The 24,225-nt window shown below is 44.9% G+C and overlaps 1 protein-coding gene and 1 pseudogene across 1 annotated transcript in view; one reads left to right on the top strand and one right to left on the bottom strand.

The window, feature by feature from the left end:
* Positions 1-24,225, top strand: part of LOC126481388 (uncharacterized) — a 397,340-nt gene that overhangs the window by 169,816 nt on the left and 203,299 nt on the right. The gene's annotated exons all lie outside the window — the stretch shown is intronic.
* Positions 4,340-4,457, bottom strand: LOC126482931 (5S ribosomal RNA; annotated as a pseudogene).

Genomic DNA, 24,225 nt, shown 5'->3' with positions numbered 1-24,225 from the left:
GGCGCTATCGAGCTCGGCTGCACAAGCTGACCTTGAACGGACACCGTACGAAGCGCGTGTGAAAGACATCGTGCATTAGTATGTGTGTATACTGAATACAGACTTCACTGTTCTTATCTCATTTTTCTGTTCCATCCCTTGCTGTTCTTTATATTGATGAGAGTTTTCTGTTACGTTGTCGATAGCAGAGTTGTATAAGAACCAGACTGCAGGTATGAGTGAAAGAATACGAAAGGGAGGCCGTCGGAGAGGATGGAGTGGAGTGAGAAAGGGCTGTAGCCTATTTGCCATGTTTTCAGTCTTTCAGTGAGCAGGCAGTAACAGAAACTACGGAGAAATTTGGAAGGAAAATTTAAAGTCAAAGAAGAAATAGATTTTTTTGAGGTTTGACAATTACACTGACATTATTACACAAAGTAAAGGACTTGGAACATCAGTCGAATTGCATTGATAGTCTCTTGAAAAGATGTTATTTGTACTTGGAGAGCGAAATAACTGACGATGACAGAATAAAGCTGCGTTTATATCTGTGCAACTTTCGTGCAAATCTGAACCAAATAAAAGCACCTTCGTTCGTACTTTCGACTAATACATGTTGAAGAATGCGAGTGATTCTGAACGGTCCTTGATGTTCTGACACCGTCCTGATTCCTTTAAGAGTCGCTTTGATTCAGAAATAGTTCGCGTCTTCGAAAGGAAATAAAACAACGCCAAAATCGTGTTCATAATTGAAATAGCTGCTTCCATTGTTGTCTGGGTATTGCAGTACTATATGTGCGGTGTCCAAGTTTGATATTTGTGTCTCCACAAGGCACAAATTAATAAAAAGGTGATACACTTAGCTTCGGAATATACGTATTTATAAAAATGTATTGCTTTTCGGTAGCTCATATGTCAGTGAAAAACTTCAGGGACTTAATAACATAATGCATTTTAGATTACGTCAAAATTATTGAGTCTAGATGGAAATCAAGTATTAAATACGCAAATTAATCATCAAATGGAATTTTCAAAACACGCTTGATTCACACAAATAATATTCCTTACTTCTCTTTTGGAATTTTGTAATATTAAAGCGATATATAAAACTTTTAAAAAAATCATACTCATAAAAAAGACAACATTAAAATGTACAGTTGTCTTTAAGAGTATCAATATGAATTATCCTGATTTAACTATCCGGTTTATTGGAAAGGAATGCTAAATTGTATTTATATAGAATCTGATAATTACACAGAAGTGGAGGCATTTAAGGTTACCAACATCTGTTTGATATTTGATCGGCAGTTAAATAAGTACATGTGACCTTCTAAATAAATATATTGACTTTGAAACGAGCATCTTCTTAGAAATGGCACAGTAAAACTGAGTTAGGAGTTGCTTCTCAGACGTGTTATGAGAAAGCTGTATTTGTTTATTCTGGTGTGGTTAAAGAATCACACAATGTTAGCGCCCATGTTTAAACTGTAATGTGTACGAAATATAAATTGAAAACGCGTAACAGTAAACAATGAGGATGTGCTCTACTGAAGCTGACGGCCTTCGATTAATTATCTCGGTTACTTACCCAAAACCCGTTGTGTATCAGGGGTGTTCAAAAGAAAAGATACGAAACAACACTGTGGGTATAATTGAAGCCTTCATTCAAAACATTTCACCAGATACTTAAGACAACTATTCCATTGTTTCTCGAGCTAGTCCTCCACTGTGTCCTCCAGTTTGTCGTCCGAGTTGAAGCGCTTCACTTTGAGATGTTTTTTTTTTTTTAGCAGACCAAACGCATGGAAGTCGCAGGGCGACGTGTCCGGGCCGTAGGGTCCATGGTCTAGCCGCTTCTCCTTGAACTCGGCCATTACACTTTGTGTGACATTGGAGAAGTGTGGACGTGTGTTATCCTGGAGCATAATCACACCCTCCGTGAGTAACTCAGGCTGTTTACTCTTGATCGACTTGCGTAGGCTACGGAGTGTCTTCCAATACACGTCATTTTTCAATGCTGGAGGAATTCAATGAGTATCTGACCTCGGACATCAAAAAAGACAGTGAGCATCACCTTGCCTGCTCTGAGGTGACAGCTTTGAATTTTGTAGCGGAAGGGCAAGGGTTGGCGACACTGCAGTCATGTCCTTAGCGTCTCACTACGTTATCCCATAGTGGTATACGCAAATTTCAACTGGTTTGGTTGATACGACGTTCCGTACCTTTTCATTTGAACACTACTTATAAAATTTATGCAGAGCTGCTTCAACGAACCTGGAGGTGCGGACAACGCATTTTGGACTTCAACTAAACCACCAAGATAAAAGATAAGTATATTGTGCCCCCCCCCCCCCCCCACTTGTCTTGGAAACTCTAGTTCTAAAACCAAATAAAGCGTGACGGCACATCTAAATTCCACCGACATTTGTAGTGGTGGTCGGTTTAAAACACGTTTCTGAGAAACCGCTGCGACAAGTACGTCCAGTAAAAAATTTTCTTTGTCGGAAACTGATGAATTTAAAGAGATAAGAAAGAGCATCCAATGTCTTATAAGTCAAGAAAATCTCTAAACTCTAATAGTAGACTGTGAAATTTTAAACATTCTTCCATCTCATAAGGTATTCGTTGCTATTTCCGCGTATGTTCTCGTCTCCACTTGATTTTTATTTGCTACAGTATAGTAAACATTAAACTCAAGATACCATCCACTAACTTTTGAACGTCTATCGTTTGGACCATAGCATTTAGTCTATGGAGTGATAGCGTATATAGGTTTGAAGTTTTTTGGTGGTAATTATCGCTGGGAAGGTACGGGAGCTGAGCGATAAACACTCCAGTTCCTAACGTTTTTCCGTCGCGGAGTTTCCGTGTGTATTTTCCTGTTAGTCTTCGAGTGAAGTAGGCTACTATCAGTATAGGGTAGTGACGTCTTTGTATTCCTGGAACGCGTCGCCAGTTCTCATCAATGTCGGAAATTCTAACTTGTCCTCTGTTTGGCGTCGCAGCACCGACGAGGTATTTGGAGCGTTCATATGGTTCAAATGGCTCTGAGCACTATGGGACTCAACTGCTGAGGTCATTAGTCCCCTAGAACTTAGAACTAGTTAAACCTAACTAACCTAAGGACATCACACACATCCATGCCCGAGGCAGGATTCGAACCTGCGACCGTAGCGGTCTCACGGCTCCAGACTGCTGCGCCAGAACCGCGCGGCCACTTCGGCCGGCGCGTTCATATGCTTTCGTCCCACTGCATGACGTGCCGCGATGGCGTAGCTACTGTATTTGTAATTAATACACTGCTTGCATAGTTATAAGATATGTTGTTGAATTTAGCTATTTTCTGTATTTATCTCCGCCTGGAATACTTATACACTGCAACTTCGGTCTGAGGCCTAAATGATTTTCTTGGCAGTAGGTACATATAACTGACTGAGTCGGATCTGTTCATGGTATGTATTGTTACAGGATTTTTCGCATCATATTTAGCAATTTTATTGGTTGCTCATGTGATCGTAATGCAGACGTTTGAAACGCTTTCGTAAAGGATGTATGTACAGTTCTGCACAGCATTTCAGTCCGTGAATGTATAAAATAACGGTAATGTTTTTCATCCAAACATTAAAAAACGTGTGGATGTGGTGTGAAAAAACTCGCACCAGGCTGGCGGGTCATATGACATTACGGTTTTAATCTTAAGTGATGGAACTTGAAGAGTGTTTAGCTGTATCTCATCAATATATTGTTGTTAGATAGTCAATTCAGTTGATGGTATTTAATGCATAGGATCGATTTCGAAATTACTCAGTTTCATATTCGGACGTGGCAGCGGCCTCAAGGCCTTGCGTCTACCATTTATACTGCTGTGATTAATTCTCATGAAGATGAAATTGTCTAATTTCGAAAGGGATCAAATGAATTAAATTCCATCAATAAAACAGCTGACTGGATTATCCAACAATAGTTTAAGGAGTCAGGAAACATGTTTGAGTTTTTTGATGATTTGATGCCACTCAGTGTGAACTTCTTAGAAGATCCCCACAGTTTTGTAACATTCATTTACAATTACATCCAGAATCTACGGTCTATTTATTGAGGTTTGAAGTACGTTGACAACTTGTTTGTCCATCACATGCTTGGAAGTTTTAAGCAGCAGCAGCACCCCGTCTTCAGGCCACAAGTGGCCCATCGGGAATATCCGACCGCCGTATCATCCTCAGATCAGGATGCAGATAGGAGGGGCATGTGGTCAGCACACCGCTCTCCCGGTCGTTATGATGGTTTTCTTTGACCGGAGCCGCTACTAATAGGTCGAGTAGCTCCTCAATTGGCATCACGAGGCTGAGTGCACCCCGAAAAATGGCAACAGCGCACGGCGGCCGGGATGGTCACCCATCCAAATGCCGGCCACGCCCGACAGCGCTTAACTTCGGTGATCTGACGGGAACCGGTGTATCCACTGCGGCAGGGCCGTTGACCCTTGGAAATATTAACCTAGTAAATATTTCCTTTAAAGACATTTTCCTATACCAATATTATCCATAAACTCGTCTTGTACAATATCAGTCGTCATAAATAAGTTTGCTTATCCGCAGTACCCGAGGGAAGGACTCAGATCTGCCTTCTTGCCATTGGGACCCTCCACATGTTCTCTTGGTCCCCTCTCACACAGCTGTCGCTTATTCTACGTTGTAGAGGCCTTTCTGTGTTTTCCTCTTCTGTCGTCTTCATTGGAATTTTCCACTTGCCTCCTTTCTTGAGAGTCTCCACCACGTCTTGTGTTCAATTGCCGTTTGTCGGCATTTAGTTCAATCCCATAATCGTCTCGCATCTCTTCAGAAGTCCCGGCTATACCATACAATTCAGTGGCTAAGACAAAGGTTAATGGCGTTCCTGACATCTGGCTACTATTCCTGATGCATACAAACTATTTTTATGCTTCCCTACTTTCCACGCATCCATCCTTCCCACAATGGCAAACAAACGTGCTAGGAATCTGGAGGAAGCAAACAGTCGCATAACGTCTTGCCTGACTGTCGGTATTGCTTCAAGCTACACCGCACTACCTCCCAAAACATTCTTCCTCGTTCGGAATGTTCTGTAATGCCTGCCGTTCATCAAAATGATCTTCCCTTAGATGGGGTTTCAACTGGTGCCAATGCACTTCCTAGCAACTGCTGTCCGACTATTTTAAATACCAGGCCACTGCTTCCACGTGTACAATGCAGACGACTATAAATTGTGTGACAGAGTGAATCCTTTAAGGTGCAGCATATTGGAGTTACTTCCCATTCCATTCATGGACAAAGCGCGTAAATAATCACCGCCAATATTACCCTGTGCTTGCTAATTTTACCATTGTTATCTATACTTGAGCGATACATTGCGGGACTGAAGTCTATTTATAGATTTTACTTTCCAAGAGAGTTATAGGAATTTTCTAATGAAAATTGCCCGTTCTTTTACAGATCATTCTAAAAGCGACATTCTGTCTGTGGGGAAACGTGACTGACATACAGACACAATCAGATTTATAATAATATAACAATCATAACCGGTTTCAGTCATACTTATACCTTACGACACAGAAGTGCATTTATAATTGATAAATCTGATAGTTGTGTTTACGTACAAGTGAATAATGATTGATTATAAAGGCTCATGTGACTCATACATAAGTGTACAAACACAACGGAGTGATATCGAGTATGCATCTGACATTATGAATATTGAAATGCAACGCTAACAATTTATTGTTATTTAAATACAAATTCAGACACGGATAACGTTTTTGACTGCGTCAGCGACAACCCTAGCGTTTGCTCTATTCTTCTGTTTCTAATATCTAGCAGCCCTATGGAGTTAGCAGACAATTGGCACTTATTTGTGATCTTGACCGCAACATGTTTCATATCGGACCAGATGTCTGAAAGAAAGCGACCCTGGGCTGCACCTTGTACCCCGTGAGCGCCCAATGTACTTACTTGGTTCCAATTACCAAAACTTTCGCGTCTTGTAACGCAAATCACTTTAAACTAACTCTCTGAATATAAACACTACTGGCTATTAAAATTGCTACACCACGAAGATGACGTGCTACAGATGTGAAATTTAATCGACAGGAAGAAGATGCTGTGATATGCAAACGATTAGCTTTTCAGAGCATTCACATAAGGTTGACGCCGGTGGCGACACCTATAACGTCCTGACATGAGGAAAGTTTCCAACCGATTTCTCATACACAAACAGCAGTTGACCGGCGTTGCCTGGTGAAACGTTGTTGTGATGCCTCATGTAAGGAGGAGAAATACGTACCATCACGTTTCCGACTTTGATAAAGGTCGGATTGTAGCCTGTCGTGATTGCGGTTTATCGTATCGCGACATTGCTTCTCGCGTTGGTCGACATCCAATGACTGTTAGCAGAATATGGAATCGGTGGGTTCAGGAGGGTAATACGGAACGCCCTACTGCATCCCAACGGCCTGATATCACTAGCAGTCGAGATGACATGCACCATATCCGCATGGCTGTAACGGATCGTGCAGCCACGTCTCGATCCCTGAGTCAACAGATGGGGACGTTTGCAAAACAACAACCATCTTCACGAACAGTTCGACGACGTTTGCAGCAGCATGGACTATCAGCTCGGAGACCATGGTTGTGGTTACTCTTGACGCTGCATCACAGACAGGAGCGCCTGCGATGGTGTACTCAACGACGAACCTGGATGCATGAATGGCGAAACGACATTTTTTCGGATGAATCCAGGTTCTGTTTACAGCATCATGATGATCACATCCGTATTTGGCGACATCGCGGTGAACGCACATTGGAAGCGTATATTCGTCATCGCCATACTGGCGTATCAACCGGCGTGATGTATGGGGTGCCATTGGTTACACGTCTCGGTCACCCCTTGTTCCCACTGACGGCACTTTGAACAGTGGACGTTCCATTTCAGATGTGTTACGACCTGCGGCTCTACCCTTCATTCGATCCCTGTGAAACCGTACATTTGAGCAGTATAATGCACGACCGCATGTTGCAGGTCCTGTACGGGCCTATCTGGATACAGAAAATGTTCGACTGCTGCCCTGGGCAGCACATTCTCCAGATCTCTCACCAACTGAAAACGTCTGGCCAATGGTGGCCGAGCAAATGGCTCGTCACAATACACCAGTCACTACTCTTGATGAATTGTAGTACCGTGTTGAAGCTACATGGGCAGCTGTACCAGTACACGCGATCCAAGCTCTGTTTGACTCAATACCCAGGCGTATTAAGGCCGTTATTACGGCCAGAGGTGTTTGTTCTGGGTACTGATTTCTCAGGATCTATGCACTCAAATTGCGTGAAAATGTAATCACATGTCAGTTTTAGCATAATATATTTGTCCAATGAATACCCGTTTATCATCACCATTTCTTCTTGGGGTAGCAATTTCAATGGCCAGTAGTGTAAATTGATAAATAAGTTCTGTTGTAATGAAGAAAGGTTCAAAAAATGGTTCAAATGGCTCTGAGCACTATGGGACTTAACATCTGTGGTCACCAGTCCCCTAGAACTTAGAACTACTTAAACCTAACTAACCTAAGGACATCACACACATCCATGCCCGAGGCAGGATTCGAACCTGCGACCGTAGTAGTCGCGCGGTTCCAGACTGAGCGCCTAGAACCGCTAAATGAAGAAAGAAACTGAAGCTGTAGAGATGGGCAGCACGTGATGAACTGCGTAATAAATGTACAGTACAGGTTAATAAAACATACCGTATTAGGAATCTACGAGTGCATAACTCGAAAGCCGGGCGCTGTGGTCTAGCGGTTCTAGGCGCTTCAGTCTGGAACCGCGCTGCTGCTAAGGTCGCAGGTTCCAATCGTGCCTCGGGCATGGATGTGAGTGATGTCCTTAGGTTAGTTAGGTTCAAGTAGTTCTAGGGGACTGATGACCTCAGATGTTAAGTCCCATAGTGCTTAGAGCCATTTGGATCATTTGAACCGTAACCCGAAGGATGTAGAGTCGAGAAATGGTATGGGAATCAGGTAAAATCCGCCTGAGCGTTGAGGCAGTCATCCCACCGACGCACCAGGCTGAGGATACCCGTCTGGCAAAACACAATGTTTTGGTGCGTGAAGAAGTCCGCAACTGACTGCTGCACGGCCTCGTCCGACAGGATCCTTCAAGGTCCTCTTTTAAGGGACCGAAGGCGTGATAATCGCATGGAGAGAGATGAGTGTAGGCGGTGGGAGGGCGGGGGTGCTCAAGTGTCAACCACTTGAGGTGGCGAAACTTCTGCGTTAAAACATTTGCGATTTCGGGACGTGCCTTACCGTGAAGCAGTAGCACCCCCTGTCGCACCATCCACAGACGTGGTTTCTGACAGACAAGCCGGCCCAGTCTACGGGTGTTTGACCTCCGACAGCCAAGGAAAGAATTACAGCACGTTGTACACTAAATGCATTCGCATCTCGAATATGGACAACCATCAGCTGTAGAATGGAACGACGACAATGAAAATTTGTGCCGGACCGAGACTCGATCCCGGATTTCCCACTTATATCGAGCGGCCGCCTTACCATTTTTTGTTGTTGTTTTCGGATTATGTATCATACTAATTTATTTATTTATTTATTTTTATGTATTTGTTGAGATCACATAGGACGCCCTCCAGGCAAAAAAACAATGATGTGTAATTACCATCAATAACAAACAAAATAAAAAAAGGAATTACAGAATTTAAAGAAAACGCCCTCCTACCAGAACAGACAAAACGCCATCCGCGTCCCGCCAGCTTGTGGGTAGACGCACACTGAATCCCAAGGCAATCAGGCACGTTCCAGGTACGTCTTCACGAAGAATATTGGATTTGCCGATATATTGGATCGAGTCCTGGTGTAACACAATCTCACTCAAATCACCTTCTCGTACCTGCGACACCCCAGCTGCAGGCGGATCGAAGAAGGCACTACCCAAAATTTTGGCATAGTACTGACGTTATCGCGGATGGTGCACGAGAAAAGTAAAGCGATCTTGCAGGGACGTTCAAAAATCAAGAACACTCTTATCACCTTCATGGAACAAATAAGAGATCGAGAGGCCTTTTATCCAGATCAGAGCGTTGGTCTTCGTAGGTGAGAAGTACCGGATGATCAAAAAGTCAGTATAAATTTGAAAACTTAATAAACCACGGAGTAATGTAGACAGAGAGGTAAAAATTGACACACATGCTTGGAATTACACGAGGTTTTATTAGAACAAACAAAAAACAAAGTTCACAAAATGTCCGACAGATGGCGCTGGACAGCAAAACGTCACTGACTGCGCATGACAATCGTGTATAAAAGGAGCTGTAATGAGAGAGAGAATCAGATGCGCCAGCAGGCGCTTTTAGTGAAGCTGTATTATCACAATGGGGAATGTGCTAGTTCAGCGTTACGATCCTATCGCCATAGGAAGGGGATTCGAACGGGTAAAGGTCCGTTGACAAATGCAGCTGTGGCGAGGATGATTTCGAAGTTCGAAGCCACGGGTTGTTTAGACGATGGACCCCGTAGTGGCCCACCGAGCACAAGGCGTAATGCTGCTGAGACAGTTCAGGAAGAAATGGAGACTGTAGCGGGTTCGTCTATGCACGGGGAAGTCAGAGCTCGTGCAGTCGCATGTCGCACCGACCTTCCATACACTACTGTTTGGTTGGCACTGAGGCGTACCCTCCGATGCTATCCGTATAAAATCCATCGGCATCATGAACTGTTACCTGGCGATTTAGTGAAGCGGAGGGCATTTGCGTGTGGGCGTTTCAAAAGATGGCGGAAGATGACGATTGGTTGAGTAACGTGTTGTGGTCCGACGAAGCTGATTTCACGCTCCGAGGGTCTGTCAACGCCCACAACTGCAGAATTTGGGCTACCGAAAATCCTAGATCTGTCGTGGAAGCTCCATTGCACGACGAGAAAGTCACGGTATGGGTTGGATTTACCACATCTGCCCTTACCAGACCTCTTTTCTTCGAGGAAATGCGTGATTCTGGTTTTGTAACTGCTACCGTGACGGGTGAGACGTACGCCGATATGTTACAGAATCGCATCATCCCCAGCCTGGCTGATAAACACGTGCTGGAACGTACGATAATCATGCACGATGGCGCTGCACCCCATATTGCTAGACGCGTGAAAGATCTCTTGCGCGCGTCGTTTGGTGATGATCATGTGCTCAGCCGCCACTTTCGTCATACTTGGCCTCCCAGGTCCCCAGACCTCAGTCCGTGCGATTATTGGCTTTGGGGTTACCTGAAGTCACAAGTGTATCGTGATCGACAGACATCTCTAGGGATGCTGAAAGATAACATCCGACGCCAATGCCTCACCATAACTCCGGACGTGCTTTACAGTGCTGTTCACAACATTATTCCTCGACTACAGCTATTGTTGAGGAATGATGGTGGGCATATTGAGCATTACCTGTAAAGAACATCATCTTTGCTTTGTCTTACTTTGTTATGGTAATTATTGCTATTCTGATCAAATGAAGCGCCATCTGTCGTACATTTTTTGAACTTTTGTATTTTTTTTTTTTTTTTGTTCTAATAAAACCCCATGTCATTCCAAGCATGTGTGTCAATTTGTATCTCTTTATCTACATTATTCCGTGATTTATTCAGTTTTCAAATTTATACTGACTTTTTGATCACCCGGTATGTCTCATATGGGAACAGAAGAGACTGCGGTGTAATGGCGTGGGGAGCCGTACGTAGAAGAAAGGCAAGCATCTTCTGAATCAGCTTTCACACCTCTGCAGAAGATCCACACATCAGTCGATGTTCGTCCGTATCAAGCGTGTGACAACGTGGACACAGCGGCGAATCTGTCATTTTTTTTTGGCATGTAGACGAAGTTGTGTCACGTATTTCCCATTAACGACCAGATATCAGGTTGCACGAGCGCTGGTCTCGAGGAGGATATGGTGCACAGAACGCCAAACCACGGGCCATGCGATCGTAGGATGTCGGCTTTCCACAACATTCCTAGTATGATTTCTCGTCATTAGGCGGTAAACATCACGTGCGGTGGGGTTTCTGGTACTACGCAAGTCGCATGGACATAACTGTATTCGATGAAAAAGGTCCTGCCATGTGAGAGCGAGGAAGAAATATGGGCTACTGCAACAGGCGCCACTCGAGAGGGAGGGGCCAGTTCGTCAATCAGGCTTCCCGATAATCCGGTTCGGCGGCGAGTCCACGACTTATACCATTTGGCTATACGTGTGCGGCCAGACCCAAAGTTCCATATGTCGTCAACCATGCGACTACAACCTGTACTCATCCATTATGCATATTAGCGTACACGTGAGACATTTTACTTGAGAGTCCTTGCTCAGTGCCGGCGGATAAATACGATTTTGCAGTGCCAGTGTTATTCTGAATTACGATTCAAAGTTTCCATGTCCAAAGAAACTTTACATCGTAATTCAGAATAATTCTCACTTGCAAACTTTCTTTGGACATGCGTAACAGAACGTTGGTCTTGCTTGGATGCATCTTAAAGGCACGTTTGCACCTGTACGCGATGCTGATAGTTGCCGTGCGACTACGCTTGTAAACACGTGCCTTTTCCTTAACATGTGCGTGCTAGTAATTTCGTTTACACCTGTGCTCACAGTGGGCGCCTCTGCCTCCATGCAGGGCACGCTATAGTCGCACAGCGACTAGCCGCAAGGCGCACAGATATGAACGAACCTTAAGAATGGACAGCGTTCGGTGCGAAATGTTACATACAGCATGAATGCAACGCATTTAGAAGAAAAAACTGACTGATGTCAAATTTAGAGGATATAGGTTCTTCCTCTGCTCTAAGAGAGTCGAGGGGCATATCTGAGCCCACTTTTGGACGTCCTAGCGATCCACCATCCTAATCTTCGTATTGGTCGCTACGTTTTAATGTTTCCTGTTGTGTTATTCTCGATGGATGTAAACATTGCAATGTATGTGCAAGTTTGGTTTTTATGATTTGCTGCGACTTGACATATAAACGGTCAAAGCTTTTACTGTAGAATACAGCATCGATGGGGCTTGTGATACATACGTAACTCAGCGTGATAGTACTGTCTTCGGTAGGCGATGGACGATTGACTTTAGTTAATAACTGAGCTTTGTGGGAGTCTGTTGCACCGGTATGAGATTTACAAGGAAGAGTTTTATATGTTTAACAGTGCACGATTTCTGCTTGTTTCTTACTTTTGACATTGCCTAATGCTATGTTAACTTAAAGGAATGGAAAAGTACAGTGTAATTTAGGTAAATTTATGTGTGTTTCGATTCAAATGGTTCAAATGGCTCTGAGCACTATGGGACTTAACTACTGACGTCATCAGTCCCCTAGAACTTACAACTACATAAACCTAACTAACCTAAGGACATCACACCCATCCATGCCCGAGGCAGGATTCGAACCTACGACCGTAGCGGTCGCGCGCTTTCAGACTGTAGCGTCTAGAACCGCTCGGCGATCTCGGACGGCTGAGGGTTTCGATTTATGTAGCAATACGAAGTAACTATTAGTGTTTCCTCGTTTTATAGAAGTCAATAATGTAGTCCCGACGCTTGTTGTGGTAAATGAATTACTCATTTTCGGCATTTTGTACGATGGCTTCACGAAAGATGTTTGATGCGTCGTTGGGGTGATGTACGCACTGAGAGCGGAGATAATAGCATTGAACAACTGCCATGAGCGTAAGTTGCTGCTGTTAGGTGTAAGCTTTTGAGCCTGTAAAAGGCGTAAATATTCATATTGGGCAATTATTTATTTTTCTGAACGTAGTTTATGATTGAAACTTCCTGACAGATTAAAACTGTGTGCCGGACCGAGACTCGAACTCGGCACCTTTGCCTTTCGCGGGCAAGTGCTCTACCAACTGAGCTACCCAAGCACGACTCACGACCCGTCCTTTCAGTTTCAATTGTGCCTGTACCTCGTCTCGTACCTTCCAAACTTCACAGAAGCTCTTCTGCGAACCTTGCTTGGGTGGCTCAGTTGGTAGAGCACTTGCCCGCGAAAGGCAAAGGTCCCGACTTCGAGTCTCGGTCCGGCACACAGTTTTAATCTGTCAGGAAGTTTCATATCAGCGTACATTCCACTGCAGAGTGAAAATCTCATTCTAGTTTATGATTAGTTATATAATTTTGACCCTGAAGTTTAGGGAGACCCTGTACATCAGATACTGAAAAGCACCTTCTACGATTATTTGTAGGGCATCGGTAAAGATGTAGCCATAGATAGAGCCAAACACCTACACTCACCATGATTCCCGCATCTGAAAGTCCACCTGGCTGCTGGTATGCGGGAGCGCAGCGGCTGGTTGTGTCGTTTACATTGTGGATGTGTCGGAAACGTTACTGCCGAGCGTCTTCTACGTGACGGCGTAATTACTACTGTAAGACGAAACTTAGCGTCGCAGTAGGAGCAGATTTCGTTACGTACTAGTGGTCTACACCATCATGTAGTAGTCACATTACAATTCAGGTTCCTTTCAGAGTATGCTGATACAATAGTTCCATACTTAGCACTCGCTCTTAGAAAGATCCGTACCCAAAGACTAGCAAGTTGCACAAGTAACGCCAGTACCCAAGAAAGGAAATAGGAATAATTCGCTGAATTATAGGCCAGTATCACTAACGGCGATTTGCAGTGGGATTTTGAAACATATACTGTACTTGAAGGTTATGAATCATCTCGAAGTAAACGATTTTATGTGATTAGCCAACACGGTTAAGAAAATATCGCTCTTGTGACACACAACTAGCTCTTTATTCTCACGAAATAATGAGTGCTACCGACAGGAGGCAGCAGATTGATTCTATATGTTTAGCTTTCCAAACGGCTGTAGACACTGATCCTCATAAGTGATTTCTAATTAAGTTGTGTGCCTTTGGAGTGTCGCCTCAGTTACGTGACTGGATTAGTGATTTCCTGTCAGAAACCGCACAGTTCGTAATAATTGACGGAAAGTCATTGAGTAAAATAGAAGTAATATCTGAAGTTTCCCAAGGAAGTGTTATAGACCCTCTGTTGTTCCTGATCTACATAAATGATTTAGGAGACAATCTGAGCAGTCCCGAATCCAACACCACTCCTGATGTGGTCCTTGCCTCTCCGAACCTCCTTGGGCGCATCACCGCGGATGTCCTTGACCTCATTGGCAGTGACCATGCTCCTGTCCTCCTCACTATCTCTAACGGTCGCCATCCCCGCCACGCTCCTCGCCCTGACGTCCCTCCTAAACTTGTCCATGATTACTCCCGTGCCAACTGGGATGCCTACCGGGATTCCATTCACACCCAGGTTGACGGCCACGACCTTACCCTCCAGTCTCCTGATGACATCGCTCGCGCTGCTGCCTTCCTGCACCAGACATTGTCTGACGCCGTCGCCACCCATATCCCCACCAAAGCCATCCACCCTCACCGCCCCGCCCTGCCTCCACAGGCCGTCCTTCTCCTTCGAGAGTCCCGCCGCCTCTACCGCTCTTTTCTCCGCACTCGTGACCGGGATACACTTACCCGCCACCGGCAATTACAGCGACACATCCGCAACCTGCTTGTTGCGAAGAAACGCCGAGCCTGGCGCCAGACATGTACACGACTCAACACCACACTCCCCATCAACTCTTCCAAGTATTGGTCTGCCTTCCACCGCCTTACTGGGAACCGCCCCACCCCCCAGTACCCTCTCCTCCTTCATGACCGTCCCTTTCCTGACAACCTCAGTAAGGCCAACCACTTTGCCTCCCACCTCTCTGATGTTTTTTCCATCCCAGATGATCCCCACTTTGATTATTCCCTCTTCCCTGATGTCATGGACCGTACGAATACCTCTGTTCCTCCCCTTGCTCCTAGCTTCCAGTACTTGGGCCACACCCCACCTTCTGCACTTAACACTCCCATCACTACACAGGACATCAGCCTCACACTCCGCACTAAATGCAACACTGCTCCCGGCCACGACTGCGTTACCTACCGCCACCTCAAACACTGCCCTCCCTCCTTCCTTTCCCTCCTTGCCACCCTCTACAATGTCATCCTTGCCACTGGCTTCTATCCCGACCTGTGGAAAACCTCCCGTATCCTGATGTTCTCCAAACCCAATAAGCCTCCATCTGATGCCTCTTCCTATCGTCCTATCTGTCTCACATCGGTGTTCAGCAAGCTCTTGGAATCCATCCTTTCCCGGCGCATCCATCTCCACCTCCACCAAAACCACCTCCTCCCAAACACCCAATGTGGCTTTCGACCTTCCTTCTCTGCTGATGACCAACTCCTCCGCCTCACTCATCTCCTCTCCCTCCAGCTTAACTCCCGTCGCTCCGCCATTTTTGTCTCACTTGACCTCGAAAAGGCCTACGACCGTGTCTGGCATCCCGGTCTCCTGTTTAAACTCCAAACCTACGCCCTTCCTATCAACTACATCCGTCTGGTGGCCTCCTTCCTCTCCCACCGCCCTTCCTATGTTACCATCCATCATGCCACTTCCCACACCTTCTACCCCTCTGCCGGTGTGCCCCAGGGCTCTGTCCTCTCCCCTCTCCTCTACCTCCTGTACACGGCAGATATGCCCCAACCCCCCCCCCCCTCCAGTACACCTCTTGCAATATGCTGATGACACCGCATTCCTCGCCCTCGCTCCTACCCTCCAACGGTCCCAACGCCTTCTCCAGAATCACCTTGACCTATTTGCTGCATGGTGTAACCAATGGCTCCTGAAACTCAATCCTTCCAAGACCCAGGCAATCATCGTAGGTCGTACCACTCGCTCCTTCCGGCTCCTGGATTTCTCCCTTACTGTCTGTGCACGTCCTGTCCGCCTCACCCCCACCCTCACCTACCTTGGCCTCACCATTGACCGTCACCTCACCTGGATACCTCATCTCCGCTCCATCCAATCCAAAGCCCACAACTGCCTCCGACTCCTCAAACTCCTCTCTGGCCGGACATGGGGGTTGCACCCCTCTACCATCCTCCACACCTACAAATCCTTCATCCGTCCCATCCTCTGTTATGCCAGTCCTGCCTGGATATCTGCTCCCCCCAAATTCTATCAGTCCCTCCAGATCCTTGAGCGTCATGCACTCCGCCTCGCCTTCCGTATCCGCCTCCCGTCCCCCACGCGGATCCTCTATGATCTCATTCCTTTCCCCCATCTGCTCCTATTCCTCGAACATATCCGCATCCTCTACACCTCCCGCCGTCTCGAACCCCCTCACCCCCTGGTTGCTCCTCTCCTCTCCCATCCCCGCCCCCTGCCACGTCTTCACTGTTGTGTCCCCCCTACCCTCCATCTCTCCACCCTCCATCTCCTTTCCCAAGGTGGCTTCCGTCAACTCCCCCTCCTGGATGATGCCCTCTCTCCCTCCATTTATCCTTCCTATCAACTCTGATCCTCAATCCCCCTCCTCTCCTCTGTCCTTTCCCTGGGCTCCCTCTTCCCCCCTCCCTTCCGTCCTGTTTTCTCCCCACTCAACCTCTCCCTACCTCCCTTCTCCCCCCCAGTCCTTTTGTATTCCCCTCCTCTGCCTACCCCACTCCCTGTCGCGTCTGCCCCCCACCCCTCTTATGGGTCCTCATCCTCCTTCAGCTCCTTTCCCGGCTCCCCCCTTCGCTTTTCCTCTCCTTTCCCCCCTTTTTTGTTTTCCCCTCTTCTGTCCAGTTTCCCCCCACCTGCTCTCGACTGTGGTGTCACATTTGCCCACTTTTTAGTGCAGTGTTCCAGTGACTATTCAGTGTTGTTTGTCTTTCTCGTGTTGCGAACAGAAACCATGCTGTCGCTAGGTGTGAATTTTATGTCCTTTGCGAACAGAATCCAGACTGTCGCCGTGTTTTTTTTAATTGTCTATTGTTTTCCCTGTCTGCTTCGTATGTATTTTTCTTAGCATCATCATCCCTCTGTTGTTGTTTTAAGTTCCACGATTTCTTTTCGCCTTGTTACTCTCTAAGTCTCCGATTTTATCGCCTGTTTTTTTTATTATTTGTTCTCTTGATCTTTGTCACAAAATCTGTCGGCTGAAGAGCGGCATACTAAGCTGCTGCCAGCCCGCCCCCTTCGGGGGGAGTTGAAATTCAATAAATGAAAAAAAAAAAAATTGAGCAGTCCTCTTAGCTTGTTTGCGGATGATGCTGTCAGTTATCATTATGTAATGTCATAAGATTATCAAAAAGAATTGCATAATGATGTAGACAAGATATCTGCATGGTGTAAAGTGTAGGAATTGACTCTAAATCACGAAAAGTCATTCATACGAGAACTGAGAAGAATCCGCTAAATATCAGTTAAACGATAAAGCATACAAATCTAAAGTCCGTAAACTCAACTAAATACTTAGGGGTTACAACTACGAATAACTCAAACAGGAATTGTCACATAGGTAATATTGTGGGGAAAGTAAACCAAAGATATGATTTACTGGCAGATCACTTAGAAAAAGTGACAGGTCTACTAAAGAGACTGCTTACACTATGTTTGTCTTCCCTCTTATGAAGTATTGCTGTGCAGTGTAGGATCCGCGTCAGATAAGAATGACGGAGGACATTGAAATAGTTCAAAGAAGGCAGCTCAAGTTGTATTATCGCGAAATAAGGGAGAGAGTGCCATGGTTATAATACATGAATGGGATGGCAGTTATTAAAACAAATGCGGCAGAACCTTCTCACGAAATTTCAATCACCAACATTCTCCTCAGGGTGTGAAAATATTTTGTTGGAATAGGGAGAAATGATCATCACAACAAAATAAGAGAAATCAGAGCTAGCACGGCAAGATTTAAGTGTTAGTTTTTCCCGTGTGCAGTTAGGAAGAGGAACGATAGATGGGTAACCTAAAGGTGATTCGATGAACCCACTGCGAACGCTTAATTGTGAATTGCACAGTAGTCATGTGGATGAACGCTTCGTACTAACAGAGACACGTCTTCCAGCAAGGGAGGCAGAGTCACCCGCAGGAACTGTAGATACGCCTCGCCTGTGGGGCGTTCTGAAAGAATGACTTGTCCCACGAGGAAGTCACCAGTATTCTCCCCCCCCCCCCCAGACGCACATGCACACGCCACACCCACATACATTGAGGCTGAAACTGTAGGAAACTATCTATTAGAGGATAAGACTCAAAAATGGTCTTATGGACAGAAATGCGTTTGATAGGAGATCCACAGCCACTTGAAGGTGGAGACAGAAAACTTTTGGCAGTGACCCCAGTGTCAACACCAGGCAGGAGACCCATCAGCAAGGACTAAGCCAGATGACAGTGTCGAACATGCTCCAAAACTGTGCTATCTATACCAGTATCCCTTACAATGCATGCAGGCCTTATTACCTACGGACTTACCTACGGGGCTACGGTTCGTCTGACAGGCCACCATTTCTTATTCATGTATGAGGCTATCTTTACAACGGCTGGTATTGTCAACCCGCACAACACCCACCTGACGGGGTACACAAAATCCCCGTGGTATGGTGGAAGCGAACGATTCGATCAGCCGGCCAAGTGGAGTCCCACATCGGGCCCCTTGCAAGCTCTGTCAGGTGCTGATAACGCTGTCTCTTACTAGTACGTGGCATCTCCGTGTCCTTCACAGTGATCAACGTCTGACGCTGTTCACGCCCCAAATATACCTTACCACGCACGCTTGGGCACTACACTAAACACGAATTACAATAATGAACTCTGTTGGCATTCCATCTATCACAGACAACTGCAACTCTGTATCACAAAGCGAATATCCCAAAATACGAAACCCGGTACTCGAGCTAGTTGCAGGTTGCCTATCTAACGCCTTTCCAGGGGCAACAAAAATTTGATTTTCAATATTACATGTAGTTGTTGACCGAATTTAAAAATTTAACATGCTGTCATCATCTACTCATTACGAGGTCTACTCTTATGCTACAAGCTTAACACAATAAGACAAGCATTACAGATAGAAACTGTGTGTTCCTCTGGAGACAGCGTAACTGACGGTGCACAAATACCAGGACATCATTCATTCAGTATATGAGAATGAGAGCACTTAGTGACTTCCAACAAAGTTTCACACAATTTTAAACAATTACGAAACTTTGTCTCGCTCAGATGCCTCACAAAACGATGTAAAGAAAAAAAGTTATCGGTTACTACATTTTCGCTCTTCATGCAGTAGAACTTCAGAATCAGAGATGATGTCCTAATTTAGTTTTTCTTTACTACTGACTCTATTCCCAACACACTTTGCAGACAGTATTAACATACACTACTGAATGTACCTGCAAAATTATATCATTGCACGATATACAAGGTGGTCCATTGATCGGGACCGGGCCAAATATCTCACGAAATAATCGTCAAACGAAAAAACTACAAAGAACGAAACTTGTCTAGCTTGAAGGGGGAAACCAGATGGCTCTATTGTTGGCCCGCTAGATGGCGCTGCCATAGGTCAAACGGATATCAACTGCGTTTTTTAAAATATGAACCCCCATTTTTTATTACATATTCGTGTAGTACGTAAAGAAATATGAATGTTTTAGTTGGACCCCTTTTTTCGCTTTGTGACAGATGGCGCTGTAATAGACACAAACATATGGCTCACAATTTTGCACGAACAGTTGGTAACAGGTAGGTTTTTAAAATTAAAATACAGAACGTAGGTGCGTTTCAACATTTTATTTCGGTTGTTCCAATGTGATACATGTACCTTTGTGAATTTATCACTCCTGAGAACGCAGTGTGATTACCTGTAAATACCACATTACTGCAATAAATGCTCAAAATGATGTCCGTCAGCCTCATGCATTTGGCAATACGTGTAACGACATTCCTCTCAACAGCGAGTAGTTCGCCTTCCGTAATGTTCGCACATGTATTGACAATGCGCTGACGCGTGTTGTAAGGCGTTGTCAGTGGATGACGATGGCAAATATCGTTCAGCTGTCCCCACAGAAAGCAATCCGAGGACGTCAGATCCGGTGAACGTGCGGGCCATGGTATGGTGCTTCGACGACCAGCCCACCTGACATGAAATATGCTATTCAATACCGCTTCAACCGCACGCGAGCTATGTGCCGGACATCCATCATGTGGAGGTACATCGCCATTCTGTCATGCAGTGAAACATCTTGTAGTAACATCGGTAGAACATTACGCAGGAAATCAGCATACAATGCACCATTCATATTGCCACCGATAAAATGGGGACCAATTATCCTTCCTCCCATAATGCCGCACCATACATTAACCCGCCAAGGTCGCTGATGTTCCACTTGTCGCAGCCATCGTGGATTTTCCGTTGCCCAATAGTGCATATTATGTCGGTTTACGTTACCGCTGTTGGTGAATGACGCTTCGTCGCTAAATAGAACGCGTGCAAAAAATCTGTCATCGTCCCGTAATTTCTGTTGTGCCCAATGGCAGAACTGTACACGACGTTCAAAGTCGTCGCCAAGCAATTCCTGGCGCATACAAATATGGTACGGGTGTAATCGATGTTGATGTAGCATTCTCAACACCGACGTTTTTGAGATTGCCGATTCTCGCGCAATTTGTCTGCTACTGATGTGCGGATTAGCCGCGACAGCAGCTAAAACACCTAATTGGGCATCATCATTTGTTTCACAGGTAGCTGAACACTTCCTTTTTCCTTATATACCGTAACTATACGGCGAATGGTCAGGACACTTGGGTGATGCCGTCCAGGATACCGAGCAGCATACACAGCACATGCCCGTTGGGCATTTTGATCACAATAGCCATACATCAACACGATATCGACCTTCTCCGCAATCGGTAATCGGTCCATTTTAACACGGGTAATGTATCACGAATCAAATACCGTCCGCACTGGCGGAATGTTACGTGATACCACGTACTTATACAATTGTGACTATTACAGCGCCATCTATCACAAAGCGAAAAAAGTGGTCCAACTAAAACATTCATATTTCTTTACGTACTACACGAATATGTAATAAAAATGGGGGTTCCTATTTTAAAAAAAAACGCAGTTGATATCCGTTTAAGCTATGGCAGCGCCATCTAACGGGCCAACCATAGCGCCATCTGATTTCTCCTTTCAAGATAGACGAGTTCCGTTCTTTGTAGTTTTTTCGTTTGATGCTTATTTCGTGAGATATTTGGTCCGGTCACTATCAACGGACCACCCCGAATAGATGCAACTACTAAGACTTCATTCATCCAGTGCTTCATAATGAGAAAATTTACCGACTTAACAAACATTAAGCATAATTTCAAACCTTTTCCAAACTTTTTCTGACTTACATGCTTAATGTCAAATATTTAACACATTAAAAAATCTCTAAAGTAATCAGACGTTTGAGGCCGTTTTATACATGGGAGTTTATGGAGGTTTACGGATCTACTCCATAACTGCCGATGGTGTGTAGTTGTACCAACTTTCATTGACCTCGGACTATGGTTTCCGAGTGCTTCACTTTTTTTAAAATCAAGCAGTGTATATATTATTTACTTCCTGACATTAATCTGCAATAATTATGCTTTCAGTATTGCTGAAAAAACGAGGATATCTGTTGTAAATAATGCGGCAGGTCACTCAGATACTGTTTAACGATTTGTGTGAAATCTCGTACGTTACCGAGTGAAAATGGTTTGCATGAGTAGGAATAGGAATTGCTAACTCTACTTCGAGATCCGACAGCTCATCGTGCGTCTGCTCTTTGAATCATGGCGACGGACCAGGTCGTGGATGAAGTTGTTCTTAACTTAGGGCGCGAGACAATCTGGCTTATTTTACCTCTCGTTGATTTCCAACGAATGTGGTTATTGATGTCTGCTTTGAAGGAAGTTCTCCCAGTGAAAAACTGGATTGGGGCCTTGTAGTGGATATATCATCCCCTGAGGGAGAGATGATCTGAAGTAAAAGCAGCGGCAGCGAAATCGTCCTTGGCTGGTTATCAGGGTCGTTAGTGGCACATGCACCGCTTGAGCGCCCGCCAGCGCTTTCAGGCGGTGGTAGCGACGTACTTGACCGGAATACACGACGTGGCGGGACAGCTAGAGTCAGTGAAGAGGTTGCGCAAGGGCGGCGGACGTGGGCATTTCTTCCTGAAGCGTCTGACAGCCTGCCAGCAATAATGACGTAACAGCAAGTTTACGCACAGCAACAGTAGGGCAAGTATTTTCGCGGCAGAAGATGGAACCACTGGTCCTGACAATGGAAGAAGATGGAAGAGTCTAGGAAATCCCCGGCGGTGTTTTTATGCGACACCTGCAGATGCATATAAATGCTAATCACCGCCACGAGTAGCAAGTCACGTGGTGTCAACACTGGAGAACAAGAATTAACCTAATAGCCACTGAGACACATTTGGCTAGGAAACAGTTTCCCACAACGTAGTTCTGCTTACCCGGTTACTTTTCTAGTCCATGAACGACCCATGGAAGTTATGTAGATTGTCTACAGTACTAGTCTGTAACTTTATTTAGTTCCTACAACAGCCATTAATGTACAGATTCCTGTTAGCAGGCAAGAGAACTATAGGTGTATGCTCTAACACTGCAGAGTCGTCTTTCTTCCCATTTGATAGAAGTATCAGTCCGCATCTGCACGAAACTGATATTTATCTTAGCCTGCACGGGAAGCAATAAGAACTTGCGTGTGACAAGATTTGGAGTACTGGAAGCTGCTAAGGTATTTCTAGTGATCTGCCCACCGCACTGCTTCGACATTAGCTTGTCTTCCACTGGCACTGTCTTCGGACTGTCCAACTGACAAGGGAACATTGCCAATAAACGATCTTGATGAAACTTGGCGAGTGTCTAGAGTTTCTCAAGTGGAAATTCTCATCATAATTCAACAGAACTAGATCAGATATCATACCACAAACTTCTTACAACATCGAAAGCCGTATACATCTCACGTCTGCGCCTGTGCAGTTGAGTCCTTTGGAATCACCAGATGAACAAGTTCCTTGTCCTTGGGAATGACGGTCAAAATGGGTTTTTCAAATTGGCCACCCGCCTTTCCATAGTTAAAAAAAATGGTGAGTCTGGACCGAGAAATCGAGAACCTCTTTTTTGAAGCTCCAAATATCCTTGTGACACCATCGACGTCCGGTAAACAAACGTCTTGCCAAGCCAAAAAATATCTGAAAGGAACATAAAATGTGAACATCCAGCCATATGAAACGAACCTTGGTAAGTCGTTTTTATTGATGGACAAGGAAATAAACACATCCATAGCGATAACAAATTTGACAAAATGGAGAATTTATACAAGGGCTACTTCAAAAAGTATTCGTCCACGCATATTTTTATTTTGAATCTCAAAATTTGATTTCAGTTACAAAACTTAATATTCAATGGGGTTTCCCTTTGCAACTATTACTGCTTGTAGTCGTCTGGGCATCGTCTTGATCAATTTTACTGTCAGAGAGGCTGGAATTTTGTCCCATTCGTCTTTAAGTGCTTCTTTTAGGTGTCTCTTGTTAGAAACGTGTCTTCTCCTGATGGTATTTTCCAGTACTTTCCAAAAGTGTTCAATGGGATTAACGTCTGGGCTCTGAGGAGGAGTGTTATGTTGTTTTGGGGTATAGTACAGGAGCCATAGCTTGTATTTAGAGCCGTATGCTTTGGGCCGTTATCTTGAAAAATGTAATTTCCTTGCAGGCCTAATTTTTCGGCGATAGGGTGTTGATATACGTATGTTGATCCATTGTAGCTTCTACGAAATGTAATTTTCCAACACCTGCAGCACTCATACACCATCAGGAAGCCACTATTGTGTTTAACCGTTGGCACAAGATTTCTTGGCAACATCTCCGCATTCTTTTTACGCAACACCATTCTCTTGCCATCCGACCCGAATACGTTATATTTACTCTCATCAGAAAATACTACTCTATTCCAAACTTTTTGAATCAATGTTCCATTGCAAAATGAAGACGTTTCTTTCGATTCTGTTCACTGACCCAAAATTTCTTGCGCGCTACCTGGCCGTGATACCTATACGTTTTGAAAGTTTTTCTGATTATGTTGGCACATACCTTCTTTCCCCTAGACTCTAGCTCCCCAGCCAACTTAGGAGCGCTGATTTTAGGTTTCTTCTTTATTTCTGTCATGATAAATCTCAAGTCCGCATCAGTCAAAGCGGTTGGTTTTTTAATGCTTTTGTTGCGCAAAATCGATCTATTATCGACTGAACCGTCGATCTAGGTCTACCGACTACTTTAGCAATCTCGAAAGAAGATTTG

Source organism: Schistocerca serialis, chromosome 5, assembly GCF_023864345.2.
Source record: "Schistocerca serialis cubense isolate TAMUIC-IGC-003099 chromosome 5, iqSchSeri2.2, whole genome shotgun sequence".
NCBI lineage: Eukaryota > Metazoa > Arthropoda > Insecta > Orthoptera > Acrididae > Schistocerca > Schistocerca serialis.
This window is presented reverse-complemented; position numbering and strand designations above follow the sequence as displayed.